This window comes from Suricata suricatta, chromosome 8, assembly GCF_006229205.1.
Source record: "Suricata suricatta isolate VVHF042 chromosome 8, meerkat_22Aug2017_6uvM2_HiC, whole genome shotgun sequence".
Classification (NCBI taxonomy): domain Eukaryota; kingdom Metazoa; phylum Chordata; class Mammalia; order Carnivora; family Herpestidae; genus Suricata; species Suricata suricatta.
In genome coordinates, this window is record NC_043707.1 from 30432146 (window position 1) to 30451357 (window position 19212).

The following is a 19212-nucleotide window of genomic DNA, read 5'->3' on the forward strand; positions in this document are numbered from 1 at the left end:
CTCCCAGGGCCCCCCAGGAAACCTGTGCCCTTGCAGTCCTGTGGGCCGCTCTACTGCCCTCACATGGCTATGGTAAGAATTGCAGGAGCAAGGTAGCATGAATCCCCACCTCACCCGCACGAGTCGGACCCAGATTTAGCCAGTGCCCTTTTACAGATGTGAGTCTTCTTCCTTGAGAAGAGAGGAAAAGGACAGGTTAGCATCAAGGACTGTTGAGAGGAAGGGAGGGGTGGGGTGGGCGTCTGCTAGGGCCTGGGTATTCTGGAGTCTTCAGGACTGCCGTAATCCCAGTGCACCACTCCGCTCCACCCACCCCGAACAGAACTGCAATCCTGGCAATACACAAAGCCTTGGGCCTGATTTGGGGATTTCATTTCCAACTTCTTGGGCGAGTTCTTTGAGAGTTACCGAATACAGCAACAAGACAGTGTAAGGGAAAGTCTAGCATCCCTCCCCCAGACAGGCCGTGGGGAGAACGAGCTGAGGGAGGCTGGCAGAGCCTCTAGGTTTTCAGTAGCTACTCCGAAGAAAAAGGGAAATGTTCTCCTGCAGAAGCCAGAGAAGGAAGCGGAGGCAGGGAAGGGATGATCCCCACCCTGTACTGGCAAAGCCAACTCAGAACATGGGGCCTTCGAGACCGCCTGCCGTACAGCCTTAGTGGTGAGGCAAGCCAAGATTTTCTTTTCACAGACAAGGAAATGGAGGCTCAGAGAGAATAAGGTTCTTCCCACGGCACATGCTAGAAAGGGGCAGAGCAAGGGAAAACATCCAGCTTTAAACAAAACAAAACATGGATCTTGGCCAACTGATTCACCCAGGCGCCCTGAAAAAAATTTTTTAACTTAACAATTGGACAGACTAAAGACAAACGCTAAAATCATAAAACTCTTAGAAGAAACCACAGGATAAGTTTTCATGACCTTGGATATATTTGCAATTCGTAGCATCCAGAATGGATCTTACAACTCAACAGAAAAAGACAAACGACTCAATTTTAAAAAAGAGTGAAGGACCTGAATACAGTTCTAAGAACATACACAGGGACACTGGGTGGCTCAGTTGGTTAAGCATCCAACTTCGCCTCAAGTCATGATCTCATGGTTTGTGAGTTCGAGCCTCATGTCCGGCTCTGTGCTGACAGCTCGGAGCCTGGAGCCTGCTTCAGATTCTGTGTCTCCCTCTCTCTCTGCTCCACCCCCGCTTGCCTCTCTCTCTCTCTTTAAAACACAAATAAATCTTTAAGACAAAGAAAAAAGAACAAGGGCAAGTAACAAAAAACAGTAATAAATATAATAGATATTTCAGGAATATGAATACTAATTTTAAACAGCAATGGCATATACCAGTTAAAAGACAAAGATTGTCATAATGGGGAAAATGCTGAATGCAAAATGTTGCTGACAAGAAACCCACTTAAAAACACAGATCGGTTAAATGTAAGAGTGGAGGAAGATATGATATGCTAACGCTAATGAAAAGGTAACTGAAGAAATACAGAAAATAACCAGTATTGCCAAAGGTGTGGAGAAACTAGAATCCTCATATATTGCTGATGAAAAAAAAAATGGTTCCACAGCTAAAGAAAACGGTTTGATGATTATTCAGAAAGTTAAGCATTGGATCAGCATATGACCTGGCAATTCTACTCTTGGCTATACACCTGTAAGACCTGAAGTACAGGTACTTGTACTTGAAGACAGGTACTCAGACAGCAAGGCACACACACGCTCACTGTTCACAGAAGCGCGTTCGCAAGAGCAGAAAGGCAGAAACAGCCCAAATGCCCACCAACACAAATGAGTGGATCAGCGCATGTGGACTATTATTCAACCATCATAAAGAAGTATGGATACATGAAACAATGTGGATGAACCTCCGAAACACTATGTTAAAGGAAAGACGCCATATGCTCTATTTATAACATACCAGGATGGCTAAATCTACAGAGACAGAATGTAGACTGACGGCTGCCAGAGGTTGAGGGCGGGGTAGAGGGAGAGCGAGAGGATCCGCTTAATGGGTTATGGGGCTTCACTCCAGAGTGATGGAAATAGTTTGGAATCACAGAGAGATGGTCGTTGCACGCCAGCGCGAATGCACTAAATGCCACCTTAAAATGGTTAATTTCACGTTATGTGAGTTTGACCTCAATACATTGTTTTTTGAAACGAAATAAATAAACCGGAAAATCTACTACAAACCACAGGATATGTTTCCCTAGTCCGGATGCCCCAATCCCCCTGGTCCATTCCCAGCCCCTTCAACCAGTAAGTTCTCTCCAACTGCTCCACGGAGAGGTCACGGAGTTTTCCTGAGGCTTAGCCCCAGAAGGACAGACACATCCACCTGATCTTCCCGGCTTGGTTCTGCTGCAAGACCCCGCCTAAGGAATGACAGACAAAGTCATGTCCCAATAGGAAAGCGTCTTGGTCCGACATGGCGCCACTTCCGGTTTGGTATGCAAATTCCTCAGTCCCAGGCTTCTATCTCCTTTTAAAGGTGTAACTGCCAACCTCTCTAGAGAATTCCTGCTTCACAGGTAGTTCTTCGCTTTGGGCCGAGTATACAGCCCGTCTCACCAGCTGTCTGCACGCAAACCAGAGACTGGTGTCATATTAGCATGATGATGCAGAGGCTCAGAGAGGTTAGTGACTCCCCCGGGGCCACACAGCGGGCTGTACAGCTTCTGATCCTCAGATGCTCAATGCCCATTTCTCGTCTTTCTTCCTGGGGTACAATCCCACAGCTCCTAAGGGAAGGGCCAGGACACCAAGCAAAACCAAGTCCTAACCCCAAATCCCAAGTCTTAACCTCAAGTCCTCAGTGTCCTCTTCTGTCAAATGGGACTATGAATAAAGTTAACGTTCCGGTGAAGGTTCCACAGGTGAGTCACATGAGGAGCTCACCAAAGCAGCCAGTTCATGTTGGTTGTTACTATTCCCTTTCCCCCCCATGAGCTCTGTTTGCAAAAGGGCTAACCCTCCTAAGTAAATGACATTTACTAAGGTATGTTTCGTTTATTTTACCATCTTGAACTGAGATCCCATAGAATGGCAACTTGGCTTAAAATCAGTATTGAGTAGCAAAATACTCAAAACGAGTCAACGTGATTTTCAGGACAGGCTTTGGGAAGTTTGGGGGCCCGAAGATTCAGACCCGATTCCAACCTCATTCCTGCTGGCAGGGAGCCCAGGAACATCTAAGGGTAGCTTTTGTTCAAGCCCTGTCTGAGGGTCACCCAGGGACTGGGGAGCCTGGAGGTGTGATGAGAGATTGACCAATCAAAGAGGCAGAACGGGGCGGGAGAGAGATGTCAGCCGAAAGAATGCATGCCCAAGGATAGAAGTGAAAGAAAATAAAAGAAAAAATACCAATGCAGTATTTCTATATGTCGAGCCTTATTTTAAACACGTTACAAGTTGAGGCGCCTGGGTGGCTCAGTCGGGTGAGCAGCTAACTGCGGCTCAGGTCATGATCTCACCGCTCATGAGTTCGAGCCCCACGTTGGGCTCTGTGCTGACAGCTCAGAGCCTGGAGCCTGCTTCGGATTCTGTGTCTCCCTCTCTCTCTGCCCCTCCCATGCTCATGCTCTCTCTCTGTTTCTCAATAATCAATAAATGTTAACACACAAAAATTTTTTTAAAGAAAATAAACACGTTACAAGTATTAACTCATTAAAGCCTCACAATGACCCACTGAGGAGCATCGCACTATTACCCCCATTTATTTTACAGATGAGGTAGCTGATTGGATGCGTTGCCCCAAGTCCACTTTCTTACCCACCATGCCTCAAACAACTCAATATCATTGGAGGGCAAGATCTAAGTGGGTAAAAGAGACAGAGAGCATGAGGGCCCCCGGGGTCTCGAATGCCGCGAGATGTTTGAATTCAGGACACTGCATGCACAACCCCAGGGGGCACCGTCACAGCCTGGGCCTCACAGATCTGCAGACTTACTACACCTGTTTTCCAGCAGATGGCGGTCAAGAGCCTTGAGGAAGAGCCACGTCCTCCTAATCCACACAAAGACACAGAACACGCACTAGTGGCCGTGCCGTTTGGCTTATATCCAGAAGGGTCTGAGGCAGGGAAGGGGATGTTTAGTTTCCATTTTGGACCGGAGGTGGCTGGGGTGATCCAGGTGTTGGGTGAGTGAGGTCTAAACTAAGAAATGAGCATGGGCCAGAGAGGAGGGGCTGGATTCAAGGGCTGTGCAGACATACCCCTGGGACTTGGGGATCCCTCTAACTGGGGCGGCAGGGGAGAGGGCAGCACTGGGGCTTTGGGGAGTCTGGACACAACAGCTGATAGACAGAGTGCCGCCCATCATAGAGCATCGGAAGGTTCTAGGGCGTGGTGATGGAGTGGCTTGGACTTGCAGGGGGTGAGGCCAGGGGGCGGCCGGCTGTACAGGGATGAATCTCAGAGCATGACTCATCAATATGAGATGCTAGCACTCTCACTGGGAATCTTAGACTGGTCCAGACCATCCTGTGATCTTGGAGCAAGTCAGGCGAAATCAGGATGATTTTCATCTACCACCGTGAGACTCTGAGTCACCGTCCTTCTCTTGTGCCAAAGGGATCCTTAAATACCCTTTCCACAGAGGCTACAGGAGCCCAATTCCTAATGCAAAGGACTTCTTGTTTCTGGGAACAAATGGACTCCTGACGCCCCAGGAGCACTGCAGTGGGGCAAAAGGAAGAAAGAGATACAGGATCCCACAGCCTGGACGCAGTGGACACAGGGCTGGCACCAAGGACCCACCTCCAGCTTCCAGACCAGCCACACGGCCCACCCATGGTCTGGGGGCCCCTTCTCAGCTCCCTTGAGCCGGAGCTGCTGTCCAAGGGGGCCTGTCGGGGGCGGGGGTGAAGGGGGGGGCGCGTCTGGCCTGGGACCGGTTTGGTTTCTGCTAAGAGGCCCCCACCAACTCTTTGATTAGCAGCCAAGATATGCTTCTCTCCAAGTCAAAAATAAAATAAAATAAAGCATGTTACAAAGTGATTCCCTCTCCTCCAGCTCATTTTAATGTGGTTTTCAGCATGGGTTTATTGCGAGCAGCCTGCGGACAGCAAACATGTGCTTGCAATATGCCTGTCACAGTCGGGACAGGATTCCACAGTCGTGGCGGGGCCCCAAGCATCAAGACCTGCAGGAAGGAAGTCAAAGGCAGGGCTTTGAGGATCAGGTAACTGGTGACTCTCAAACATTTGTCCTAAAGGCTCTGAAAGGGTCTGCTTTTACCCCGTGTCGTTCTGTCTGCAGAACCAAGGCAACAGCGGTGGGGGAAGGGCAGGCCTGGAGAATTCAAGGGCTGTGGAAGGTGGGGGTGGGGAGACAGCCCAGGATGTGGTTTCTCAGGTCTCAGGATGTCCGGAGGGGAGGCAAGCACACGGCCCATCGTCTAGCCTGTAACTGAACTGTGTTATCTTCAGCAGGTGCCGGGGTCCAGCTCTGGGCTGCTGACCTCAGTTTCCCCATCCATAAGAGATGGTGTTTGGCCTAGAGGTCAAAACATGACTCCCAACTCCAACACTCTCTGCTTTCCATGGGTGGGGACGATGGAGCTGGGCTGGGGGAAGGGCCAATTATGTGGAGCCAGATCGTGCTTTAAATGTCATTGGTGGCACCTGGGTGGCTCAGTCGGTTAGGTGTCCGACTTCGGCTCATGTCATGATCTCAGCAGTTGGTGAGTTCGAGCCCCACATCAGGCTCTGTGCTGACAACTCAGAGCCTGGAGCTTGCTTCCGATTCTGTGTGTCCCTCCCTCTCTGTTCCTCTTCTGCTTGCTCTCTGTCTGTCTCTCTCTCAAAAATAAAACAAAAGATTTAAAAATTTAAAAAAAAGAGAGGTGACAAAACCCTAGTATCTCCAGAGGACTCCCCAGGAGCAAGGCTCCCAGCCGGTCTGCCTTACCCCCACACACTGGCCGAGAGGCTCAGACCTGGGAGAGGGAGTCCTGCACAGATGCCTGTTCACCTTCCTTTGCTCCACGGATGCCCTGCCCAGCCTTGCAGCACCGCCCAGGGGAGTCCCACTTGTATAAATGCCAGATGGCTTCAGGGTGGGACACAGATCACACTAGGTAAACGGCAGGCTGTGGCTCCCCATGGTCTTTCCTGGCGCTTGGCCGTTCCTGAGCAGCGGCGGAAGGCCCATCACTCGGGCACTGTGCCCAAGTGTTCATGCGTGTGTGTGTGCACGTACAGTGCTCCCACACAGGCACACCCAGACCCACTCGGGGCCATCCACACATAGGGATGGACACACAGGTGGGCGCGTGTGCACACACAAACACACACACACATATCGCAGGTGGGGACCACAGTGGTCCACGCCCCAGCTGGGGCCAGAGGATCTGGACCACAGTCAAGAACCCGGGCTCCCGTGCTTGGTGGCTGGGGACTGTGGGCAAATCACTGAAATCCTCTGAGCTTGGGGGCCTCATGTGTGTGATGAGTAAGTTAAAAAAATATATATCATAAACCCCCTGTGCGCTGCCAGCCGCTCGGAGCCCTGGAGGACCAGAGAAAGAGCTGGGGAGAGACGTCTGGTGAATCCCAGACCCCAGCAAGCATGTCGCTTCTCAGCAGCTCCACGGGCATCACCCCGACAGACAGAAATGCTGGAGCCTCTGGAGTGGAGAGAACATGGCAGGGACCCCCCACCCCCGAATCACAAATACATAGATGGGGAGGGTACAGGGCCTTGATCCCTAAATCTCAAAGTGTGAGGAGGGGTCAGCGTGTGGCAAAGAGGGGGGCACCGGCTCCCATGGAGGATGAGCCCAGGGGCGCTGAGAAGCAGGGGTCCATAGGGGACAGACAGATGCCCGGCTCTGCTCAGGGCTGCCTCCCCACCTCCTGGGTTGGCTGCGGAGAAAAAGTGTTGGCTGGCACCTGCACATGGTCCCTTTCCCACAAGACACTGTCAATGTCCTGGGAAACAGGAAGTGGCCCAAACTGGTTTCCTTAGCAGCACTGGTGCCATGTTCATCAGCCCGCAGGAGGGCTTCAGCACCCCCTTCTCAAAGGAAAACACCGCACCCCCAGCCCAGGTCCCTGAACGGGGCCACCTCACTGCTCTCAGCCCTGGCCGGCGCCCCCGATTCTGGGCTGAAGGACAAGAGTTCCCACTGCTGGCTTTGAAGCTCCCTACTTAGGGCTCTGTTTCATTAGCGCCTCTGCTCCTCCAAGTCGGGGAGCCCCACAGATCTAGGGCCCCAGGATGAGACCCCATCATGGGTGCCTGAAGAAATAACAAAAAAGCCATGTAATGGGAGGGACTGCATGGCCCCGGCCCCGGCAAACGAAGGCTGTTCTGGGGGGCGGGGAGCAGGCAGGCAGGGCCCTGGGGAGCCACAGAAGGCCCCAGGCAGTTCACCCTGGGGAGGGGGAGGAGGAGGAGGAGGAGCTAAGGCCATGTCTGCCCTGGGGCAGAGCAAGCAGATGGGCCCTTAGGGGGGAAGGCCGCCCAAGGCGAGGGTAGACAGCCACTTGGCGGGGATGCCAAGGAAAGGCCTGGTTCCCCAAGAACTTGTGGGCTGAGCCGCCCACCCACACTGGGCCCAAGAAGGGGGCTCCCATCAAGCGGCCCTCCCAGGCTGCCACTACAAGGCCCCGTTCATGGGTCCCTGGGGATGGCGGAGCTCCGGACCAACTCCCGCCCAAGCCCTGTCTCTTCCCTGGCAGCCACTAGCCCCTTAGTAGGCTCCGTCTCCAGCTCTGAAGGCGTTTCTGAGTCAGGAGCCAGCTCATGTGGAACGCCCAATCCTCTGAGCCTCAGTTTCCCTATTTTAAGAAAGAAGGCGATGGGGCCAAATGACCCCGAAGGCTTTGGCAGGGGTGATATAACCCATGCGTATTTTTCTAGAGAGAAAATACTACTTTGTTTTCTGATTTGAATTAAACAGAACCACGAACACACAACCCACACATGCATGCACGCACGCACACACACACACACACACACACACACACACCTTGTGTCTACACCCTAGTCATGTACACACACAGTGCACACAGACTCATCTTACGTCTCCACACGTCCCAAGTACACACATACTATGTACACACACAGCCCATGCTTGCTCACAAGGCTCCTATGCACAGCCGGCCCCTGTGCACACACACTTACCCCCACGAGAGTCTAAGCAGTGCTGAGACAAGGCTCTGCGGTAAGGGTTGTGGGAACGAACCCAGGGACCACCTTGACAAAATGGAGCACGTGGCCGAGCTGGCATCTGGGCCTGGGGCAGATTCAGCAGATAGACTGACCTGGTCAACAAGAGAGACAGCTCCTCCTGACGGCCCGGCTCCCATCCGGACAGACCGGGGGAGGGGTCCTGGAGAAGGGACCTGGTGAATCTGGCAAAAAGGGTGGAAGAGATGGGCCACCTCCAGGGGGGCGTCCCCTCTGAGCTCCCAGCCCCTCCAGACCCAGCAGGGAGGCAGCAGGAGCTGGAACAGGCCAGCCACGGGGATGTGTGCAGGTCTCCCGGCCCGTGGCCTGCACAGTCACCCGCCCATTTCCACTGTAACCCTGCAGACTTATCTCAGCTGGCAGATTCCCAAGAAACATTTTATTTATTTATTTTTGAGAGACAGAGAGAGACAGCACGAGCAGAGGAGGATCAGAGAGAGAGGGAGACACAGAATCTGAAGCAGGCTCCAGGCTCTGAGCTAACTGTCAGCACACAGCCCAACGCAGGGCTCGAACCCACGAACCGTGAGATCATGACCTAAGCCGAAGTAGGACACTTAACCGACTGAGCCACCCAGGCACCCCAGGGCAATTTTCTTTTTAATAAAAATAAGAATAAAACACCTCCGGATATGAGGCCCCACTCCTGGGACCTGTCCTACAAGTCTGGTTCTAAGGAAGGGGCGGCCCCACCGCAAAGGCCTGAAGCTCTGCTGCCGGACCAGTGGCAGCAGGTGGGCGCCTCACACCAGAGACATTAACAACAACCGTGGCTCAGAATGAGCCCCAACACCCTGCAAGTCTGTGATCATGGGGTTTGCGGCCAGAAGACCCCCTTCCTCCCCAGATCGCAAGGTCCTGCCTACGACCAGGCTCCTTGGGCCTCACTATGACCTGGACAAGATGCCACCAGGCCAGGTTCCATGCTGCCTGGGCCACCTTTCTATGAGGTTCTGGGTCCCTGGTGCCCAAGCTTTGGGCATGTTGGCCAGTGACAGGGAGGCCTTCACTGGGCATCTGTACACACCACCAGGCAAACACACTAACTCCCAATGGAGCCCCGAGGTCCTCTGAGACTCAGGAGGGAGGGGGGCGGTCTGCTCCATCCACAAGGTGCAATGTGGCCATCCAGACTGTGCCTGAGCCTCCAGGCCGCACCTGCCCCCACACGCAGGTACATTTCCTACCCAGTGAACTCTGGAGAGAGGCAGATCTTGCACTCACCCTGCTGCTACTCAGGTCAAGACAGAAAATTTTGCCCACAAGTCAAAGGCTTAATTTCGGCTGGCCACTTGCTGACTGTGTCACCTTTGGATTTTTTAAATTTTGTTTAAGAAACATTTTTTAATATTTACTTATTTTTGAGAGAGAAAGAGTGCAAGTGGGGGTGGGGGGACAGAAAAAAAGGGAGACACAGAATCCGAAGCAGGCTCCAGGCTCTGAGCTGTCAGCACAGGGCTCAACGTGGGGCTTGAACTCACGAGCTGTGAGATCATGACCTGAGTCGCTAACTGACTGAGCCACCCAGGTACCTCGCTGTGTGGCGTTTGGTAAGCTACTCCACCTCTTTGAGTTTCAGTTATGTTATCTGCAAACGGAGATAACAATCTTACTACTAGATGCATTATTATCATGTTGTGTATTATATAATTACATGCTGCCATTAACCTGAAATTTAACAGAATGTCATGTCACTTAACACAGTAATGCGTACTTCATGATGTTGCTGGAAGGAGCCAGTAAGAGAACATGCACATGTTCACGGTGGAGTCCAGCAGAAAGGACCTGATCACAAACTGAGGTTCCGTTTCCATCGTGAACCAGCAGGCTCAGCCAGGAATTCCCACCCAAGCACTGAGCTGTCCAACACCAAAGTGAATTTAGAAACAAGCCACGATGCAGAAAGATGGGAGCAGGTGACCGAGAATCAAAGGTAACAAAAGGGTCGAGAGGCTTCCCGAGCGTGGCACAAGCACACACACCCCTGCTCTCCCAGCCTCGCCTCCACCTTGGCCCCCCGTTTCAACGTGGGGACGAGACAGAGAAGACATGAATGCCCACTCCAGCTGGGCAGCCAGCCCGCAGCAGACCCCAACTGGGGAAGGGGGCAGATTTCCCTTTAAGTCGAGTTCGGGGTTTTGATTACGGCATGGAAGGAAGCAGACGTTTCTGGTTAAGGAAACGAGACTGAGTTTGCGACTTTAACGGACTGTCCAGCTTTTTATTACCTATGAAGGGCCAGAAAAGTCATGGGGATGCCCAGTTTCCGCTCAAGAGTGGGGGTACAACTCCCTGCTCCAGTACATTTTAAGGGGAACAGAGGAGACAGTTTATAAAGGTGCTTCTAGCCCACATCCGCAGGGTCCACGTCTCACATAAGTTTCTAGGATAATGGCGTCTGCACCAAGGGAGGACACGTTCATGGCTTGCTTTCCAACACACCCCCATCTTCAGGCAGCAGCACCCCTTTATTCCAGTGGCAGGGCTTCATCTACCTAACTCTGGAAATGGGAGGGGCCACCCCCTTACACAGCCCTGCCCCCTGGCTCAAGGGAGGACCAAGGTGGGCACGTGACCCAGCTCAGCCAATCAGAATCCTTCCCTGTCAGTTTTTCCTTTTCCAGCATGGGGAAGAACACCTTCTCCTCTTAGGCCCCCGACCAGTAAGTCTGTGAGTTTGCATCACTTATGCTGTGGTCTGTGCTGGGGGAGAGGCTCCTCCGAGGCACTGAATGGGGCACACTCCAGGGAAAGACCCAAAGATGAGGGACAGGGGCGCCTGGGTGGCTCAGTTGGTTAAGTGTCCAATTTCGGTTCAGGTCATGATCTCACAGCCGATGGGTTCGAGCCCCGTTCGGACTCTGTGCTGACAGCTCAGACCTGGAGCCTGCTTCAGATTCCATGTCTCCTTCTCTCTCTGCCCCTCCCCCACTCACTCTCTCTCAACATAAAGACATAAAAAAAATTTTTTTAAACAAAAACCAAAAATAACAAAGATGAGGTACAGAGAAGGATCTGGGAGGAGGGAAGAGGGGCTTGCTGGTTCCCGTTCATCCTGAGGGCAGCTCCAAGCATCCCTATTTGCAGTTTGGTTGTGGGTTTGGCTCCTATGTCTTATTGCTGGAAGCCTACAGATGAATCTAGGCAAGCAGGGAGGTGGCCTACCCCCTACAGGGACCTGGCTGTCAGTAGAGCCTTCCCTGCCAATGGGAGCCAAGGTCAGCTTCCCACCATGACAATCACACCAGTGCTGAGGACCCTCGCCAAAATCCCGTTTGGCGAGGCACCTGGATGGCTCAGTTGGTTGAGCATCCAACTCTTGATTTCAGCTCAGGTCATGAGCTCCCGGTTTGCGAGATCAAGCCCCAAATCTGGCTCTGCACTGACAGTGCCGAGCCTGCTTGGGATCCTCTCTCCCTCTCTCTCTGCCCTTCCTGCATGCACTCTCTCTAAATAAATAAATAAATAAATAAACTTTAAAAAATTTCCATTTGGCATAAGGCTGTTTCATAAATATGATGTCATTTTGTCCTTCCATCAACCCTGTGAAGAAAGCATGATTATCTCCATTTTAACTGAGCAGGTGGAGTGATTCGCCCTGCCTTCCTGCTGGGGATTGTCATCATTGACGGTTGAACCCAGGTCTGCCTGCATCCCTGGCTTCCTCCTCCCCCTGGGTGGGTACCCCTTCTCCAGTCCTGTGCTCATGTCAAGGGCTCTAAGGGATGGCCCTACACTCAGTGATCTGCATGGTCCCCCAGAGCCACCTCTGACATACCAGATCTTCCTGAACCTCTGAACGTCAGTTTCCCCATCTGCAAAGTGGAGCAATCACCCAGGCTTCCCTCCACGCAGGCCAAGGGGAACACACACATCAGGGGCAGGATGACAAAGCCGTGTGGGCTGGCAGAAGCCAACTTGGGGAAAGGCCCCACATACCTGAGAGCAGATCGCATAAGGACACGGTTCTGGGAGGCAGATCTTCCCCAGTGCAGTTCTGGGGCCCGGAAGAGGGAAGCTGGGGAGGGGTCAGGAGCACACCCATCTGTCCCCACTCAGTCTGTGACTCAGACCCCAATAACCTGTCACCAGCATGGCTGTAAGGACATGGAGATCACAGCTCTGGAGTCAAGGTCCCGGGCCAGCCACGGGCCCTGCAGCCACACAGAGCAGGGCTGGGCCCTCCCACAGGGCGGCACCTCCTGCAGCCTCCCCGCTTCTCCGCCTGGCCTTCCCAGGAAGGAGCATACCTCTGCTCCCCCAATCTGGAAAGCATTGAGGCCAAATGGCTCCATTTCAAGTGCAATTATTACAAACCCTTCAGGGAATGTGAGTTCCAAAATGAAATCTCTCTGTCAAAACTTCCATTAATGCGCAGTTGCTGAGTGGAGATCGGCTTACACCGGGGCCTGAGAGCGCTGCGTGGGGACCGGATTCTCGGGGGGCGCCCCACATGGGGAGCCAGCCTGGCCCCTCTGCCTCGCTCGAGTTTGCAGTCCCCCAAAATTTCGTCTCGTGTCTCCAAAACACAGCAGACTTTGTCGTGGAAACACGGCCACTCGGATTTCCCCGCAGCCAGCGACACTCACGTCAAGGAACACGGGACCGCGTGCCTTTTTGGGAAAGTTCTCGCTGAGCTCAAACCAGCAGCATGAACAGCTCAGGAGTGCGGGGCGTTTCTAGCGGAACCAGCTGAGAGGCACAGGAGGCTGCCCAGGGCTCACCAAGCTCCCGCCCCCATGCCCAGCGCTCATGCCACAACCCCAGGGCTGCTGGGGCCACACCCAATCCCGTCCTCATCTCACCACGTGGCTCTTCTGGGATGCGGGGAATGAGGGAAACAACAGAGCAGTGAAACCCACCGTCCCTGGATCCCCTCCCCGCTCTGAAATCCTCCTTCTGGAATCTCAGCGAGATTTTTCCTTTTGTTTTCAATTTTATTTATTTATTTTGAAAGAGAGAGAGAATCCCAAGCAGGCTTTGTGCTGCCCGTGCAAAGCCTGAGGTGGGGCTCAAACCCACGAACACTGAGATCAATTAGGCCCCCAGGTGCCCATGCTCCAGCGTGTGCAAACAACCATTAGCTTCTCCCTGGACGGGCCCCCATGACTTGGCATTTGCTGTTCCCCAGACCAAGAACAGTTCATTTCATCTGGCCCATTTCTTGTCATCTTTCTAGGCTCACCTCCTCGGAGAAGCCCTCCTCTGGGCTCCCCTGGGGAGAGCCGGCCCCCCTCCCACCCCCAGCTCCTGGCTCTCCTCCATTACAGCACAGGCCGGACCATGTCTGGTGTATCTGCCTCTGTGTCTGTCCCCTTGCCGGGCACAATACTGGGTCTTACTCCCCTTTTCACCTTCAAGCATTCAGCATTCACGGGGGCTGACGACCGGATTTTGGCTACACAGCTTAGTGGTTCAGGGCACAGGTTATGGGTTCAGTTCCCAACCCAGGCACTTACCAGCTGGGTGAGCTCAGGCAGCTTCTCTCCACTCTGAGAGACGAATTTTCTCCTCTACAGAATGATCCCAGTCTCTCATGTTTGTTTCAGGGATTAGATGAAGATCACATGCTTCTAAAGGGCTCAGCCCAGTACCTGATACTCGAGGTACTCAGCACAGATTAGCCAAAACAAGATACAAACTAGGAGGGACCCCCTGCTCCCTGAGCCACAGGCCATGGCTGCAGACACTGGGGGCATGGCGGGCAGGCACTGACAGCTGGGATCGGCCCTCCTCTTCCAGGGCAGCTCCCGGATAGCCTGACATCTCCGTGGATCGTGTCATGCCTCTTTAAGACAACACTCCGTGTCTCTTCCTCTCCAGACCAGAAGAGTATCAGGTGAATTAATTTCAGAAACCACAGCAGCCCCTTCAGGCTGGATTTCCCAGGAGGAAGGTTTGGAAGCGGAGGGGAGGTGAGGCGTGATGAGCACAGCCCCTCTCCCCTCGAGAAGGGATGAATCACAGCCAGTGGGGGGCAGCACCTGACAGGCACCGAGTCAGACCCGGGCTCTCGCTCTCAGCAGATAGGAACGTGCCCTCCCCATCACCAAGGTGTCAGGCCCAGCCAAGTCACGTCGTGCTAGTAAAACCAGTGCAGCTGGAGGACCGGAGCCTGGGGAGGAGCTCAGCCTGGCCCCCTGCCTCGCCTCCCTTCCCTTAACTCACTCACTCACTCACTCATTCAACAAACCCACCGGTCCCGATATTCGATATTCGGCTCATCTGCATGGACCAAACCAGGCGTGCCTCAAAGTACCGGAAATGCGGACAAAACCCAGTCCTGGCCCGCAAGGAGCCCCTTCTGTCCCTGACACAAGGAGGGAAATCAGGAGTTTGTGAACAGTGACGGGAAAGAGACCTACATCTTTATTTGCACCAACCTCTAAATGAAATGTAGCGTTTCTTTGCATTAAGAACGTGGTCACAACAACAACAACAACAACGAAACGAAAGCCTGTGTCTTGTTACCTCTGGAATTTGCAGACTTAACATTATAATTGTTGCAGCTAGAAAACCCGTTCACCCTCATCCCTGCTTTGAAATCCTGGGAGTTATCAAACCCACTGTTAGATCTGCTATTTGGGTGATGTGCGTTATTCTATTGTTTGCATTCTCAAAAAGGTTTTTTGGGGTTTTCTTTAAATTTTTTTTTAGTGTCCATTTATTTTTGAGAGAGAGGGAGAGAGAGAGGACAAGCTAGGGAGAGATGGGGGGTGGAAAAGAGAGGGACAGATGATCTAAAGTGGGCTCTGGGCTGTCAGCCCAGAGCCTGATATGTGACTTGAACTCATGAGCCATGAGATCATGACCTGAGCTGAAGTCAGACGCTTAACCCACTGAGCTACCCAGGTGCCCCTCAAAAAGAAAAAAAAAGTTTTCTTTTTTTATGTTTATTTTGAGAGAGAGAGAGAGAGAGAAAGAGAGAGAGAGAGAACGAGCAGGGGAGGGGCAGAGAGAGGGAGAGAATCTTAAGCAGGATCCACCCTGTCAGGGCAGAGCCTCATGTGGGGTTCGATCCCACAAACCGTGAGATCATGACCTGAGCTGAAATCAAAAGTCGAACGCTCAGCCTAATGAGCCACCCAGGTGCCCCTTCAAAAAGTTTTTTTGATAGCTGTATTCTGCAGTAATTTGTAATTCTACTAGATTATTTTACGCACCGTTCTGAGAAACAAATAATAGGGCATTATAAACATTATAAATAATAAAGCATAATAAAACATTACTCTGAGGAAAGATCTACAGGCTTCAGCAGGCAGCCAAGGGAGGGCGTGGCACCCAAAGAGGGGAATGACTGGCAGAGATGCACAGCAGTTTTCCTGTCCCATGGAGAGGACTCTGACTGGGCAAAGCCACCACACAGGTCCCCCGGGGAGTCAGCAGGGGCTTCACAGAGGAGGTGACTTCGAAGCTGTAGACAAGTAGAGCCTGGTGGGCAAACATGGAGGGGGTCATGGGGTGGGAGCAGTTCAGCCTAAGTTTGGAGAAAGGAGGGAAGAGGCGCAGACAGTATGAGGGGGAAGGGAGAGGAGAGGAGAACAGGGACAGCGGGAGGGTTTCTCACTCCCTAGTGCGGTGAGGAGGGAAAAACCATGAGCTCAGGGCTCAGCTAGATCCTGTCCGACTGCAGCCCTGCCATGTACCCACTGGACGCCTCTGAGCAGAGTGACCGCTCCTCCCTGTGTCTTAATTTTCTCCCCCATAAAAGGGAGATGATGACGAGGCCTGCCTTACCAGAGGATAAATGCAACAAGTTTTCTGACTCCTGGAACCTCGAAGCTGTCCAAGAAATGGGGACGGGGCATCGCCATCATTATCTACATTATTTTTACCAGTACTTCTACTGGTTGGTCTTTTCCATAAGAAAAAACAAAGAAGGGGCGCCAGGGTGGCTCAGTCAGTTGAGCGTCCGACTCTGGCTCAGGTCATGATGTCACCATTCCTGAGTTCGAGCCCCAAGTCAGGCTCTATGCTGACCACTCAGAGCCTGGAGCCTGTTTCAGATTCTGTGCCTCCCTCTCTCTGTCTCTGACCCCCCCTACTCGTGCTCTGTTTCTCTCTCTCTCTCTCAAAAATGAATGAACGTTAAAAAATTTTTTATTAGGGACACCTGGGTGGCTCAGTCGGTTAAGCGTCTGGCTTTGGCTCAGGTCATGATCTCACAGTTCATGGGTTCAAGTCCTGCGTCGGGCTCTGTGCTGACAGCTAGCTCAGAGCCTGGAGCCTGCTTCAGATTCTGTGTCTCCCTCTCTCTCTGCCCCTCCACAGCTTGAGCTGTCTCTCTGTCTCTCAAAAATAAATAAAAAACATTAAAAAAATTCTTTTAAACACAACAGAGAAGCCTTTTCCCAAAAGATCCTGCTGTCTCTGGCAAAGGGAATGCACAGGAAATGTCACTTCCACAAGAGTTCAAATCTTAGATTCAATTTCTTAGATTCAACATGTGCACAGAACGGGGGGCAGAGACGCAGTGGGGGTTCAGGCATCCAGCATCTCGGCCTCCAGGCAAGGACCCCAGCCTCGGCAGCCCAGCTAGCCATCCAGACCCAGTGGTCTTGCATCCACTGCATCGCAGTTGTCACGCCCCATAGGGACAGTTGTCCCAAGGGCCTGCCACGTTAACACCTGCCACACAGTCACACAACCACCGCGACGTGCTGGCAAATGGTCGTCAGCCAACTTCGTGGGGACAGTCCTTCCCCTGGAGTGTTTGTGGGTTTCCAGGGTGTAAATACCCTCCTCCCACTGTGGCCCACTTCAAGCCACCAACAGGACATCACAGAGAGGGGAGGGGACTCAGAATGTCGGTTCTTGTGAGGAGGTGGCTCTGGCACACAGCTGAGGACATCATGCAGGGAAAGCGTGTGAATGTCCCCGTTTTCCAGGTAAGAAAAACGAGGGCTAAAGCGCGTAGACCTGGAGAGTTGGGATCTGTCTCTACCACGAGGACTCCCTACACATGCACTTGTCTGGCCTGCAGGAGCCTGAAGGGCATAGAGACAGATGGACGGAGGCCAGGGGAATGGCGGCTGTCCGGAGCCAGCTGTGGGGAGGGGAGGGGTGCTCGGCCATCCACAGCCCCTGGCAGGGGCCCAGGCCCCGGTTCAAGGTGACCTCCCGCTCTGCTGGGACACAGCTGTGGAAGAACACGGACCAGCCCACAAGACCCCCAGTGACGACGCCTTTTTCCAACCCAACTAACAGCCGCCCAGCAGGCGGTATTTATGTTTCCCCTGCAAATGCTTTTTACTGTTCTGGTTTTTTCACTAAGGACTCCCTTTCTTCTGAACCAAACAAAAACCTATTGTCCCGGGGGTGCCAGGAGCCCTGGGAATGCTGTTTGTTCACTGGGACCCCTAGTGGGGTCTCTGCCTCTGGATGCCCTGCCCCCAGTATCGGGGAAGGATAGGGCTGGAGGCCTGGGACCCTTAGCTGCTGCCCATCTGGCTGCACCGTGACCTTGAGCTGGTCATCTGACCTTTCTTGGGCTGGGGAGGTTCACCCCTGAATGGGAGGCACCTCACAGGGATGTCCCAAGGGTCATTGTGGGTGGCTGTGACCCGCTCAGTGTCACATAGTGACACACACAGTGAGGGCTCAGGGCTTCCTGAACCAAACCTGGCTGTGGGGCCTCAGCAGCACCAGCAGTGAGCTGGTCAGACGGTCCCGGGGCGCCTTCCAGCACTGACTGCACGGCTGTGTCAGGGCTGTCATTTGCTCCCAGGGGACAGAGCATGGGACATAGCTGGCACCTCTCAGCCTCTAAGAGCTGGCCCGACCCAGGCTCCCCGAGGGGCCTCCTGTGTGACTTTCTCATCTGCCAGACCTAACAAGTGAGGGTGAGGCACCGGGCGTCCCCAGCCCTGCTCAGCGACCCCATCTCCCAGCCCCACGTGGGAATGTGACTTCCGCTGGAGGTTCTCGGTGGTTAAACCAAGGTCCTCAACTCCGCAGAGAGCAGTTCTGTCCTTCCAGGGGCAGATTTCAATGAAGGGGAAGCCCACAGCTCTGTCCCTCACACCAATATGAAATGAACATGTGTCAAAGATTGTAGGGAATGCATTCAATGAAGAGGGAAGAAACTAGTGACAGGCTAAGAGCAGTTCAGAGAAAACTCGAGGGACCACAAGGTGCAGGCAAACAGGGAAGATTGCGATGGATTTTACAAATAAATGCAAACTGGCCCATCCCCAGGGCGCCAACTACCTTCCCCGGACTCGGTGAATGTGTACATGAATGCTGTCAAGAATTGTTCGCATTGTTTCTTGTTGGGTACAGCTTTACAGAGCTGCACAAGGACAATCAAAGGTGGAAATAAGCCAGACGGGCGCACTGGACAGGACACGCCGTGAAACTTCTTTCCCTTTTTTAAAAGTTTGCAGTTTGGGGCGCCTGAGTGGTTCAGTTTAGGGTCGAACTCCAGCTCAGGTCATGATCTCACGGTTCGTGGGTTCGAGCCCCGCGTCAGGCTCTGTGCTGACAGCTCAGAGCCTGGAGCCTGCTTCCGATTCTGTTCTCCCTCTCTCTCTGCCCCGCCCTTGCTCACATTCTGTTTCTCAAAAATGAATAAATGTTTCCCCCAAAAAATTTTTTAAGGAATACAAAAAGCCTGCAGTTTAACTGGAATGATGAAAAAAGTTCTGGATGCGGACAGCGGTGAAGGCCTGCCTAACAATGTGAATGCACTTAAAGCCGCTGCGCCGTGTACATAAAATTGGTTCAAATGGTAAATTTCATCTTCTGTGTATTTTACCACATTTTCTTTTTTAAGTTTGCAGCGTTGAAAGTACTGCAGTAGTCCCAGCAGTGACACTGTGGGTTTGTGGGTCTCAAAAGCCAGGGTGGTGAGAGGCTCTGACCGCCCCCGGAGGTGCTCTTTTCTGCCCAGAAGCCCTCCGGGCCCAGCTTTAGAGCATGGGCTTCCCTCCCAGGGAGAAGGTGGGCAGTCAGGCTGGAGGCCCCGGGGACACTCTGGTGGCTGCAGGAGTGCAGCTGGGGAGCCC

General features: G+C 53.0%; 1 protein-coding gene and 1 long non-coding RNA gene across 2 annotated transcripts in view; one reads left to right on the forward strand and one right to left on the reverse strand.

Annotated features, from left to right (window-relative positions):
* Positions 1–19212, reverse strand: part of COL26A1 (collagen type XXVI alpha 1 chain) — a 107372-nt gene that overhangs the window by 40786 nt on the left and 47374 nt on the right. The window lies entirely within an intron of this gene.
* LOC115298914 lies at positions 17826–18415 on the forward strand. Its single transcript, XR_003911898.1, has 2 exons — positions 17826–18048; positions 18264–18415. It is a non-coding gene; the product is annotated as an uncharacterized LOC115298914 (long non-coding RNA).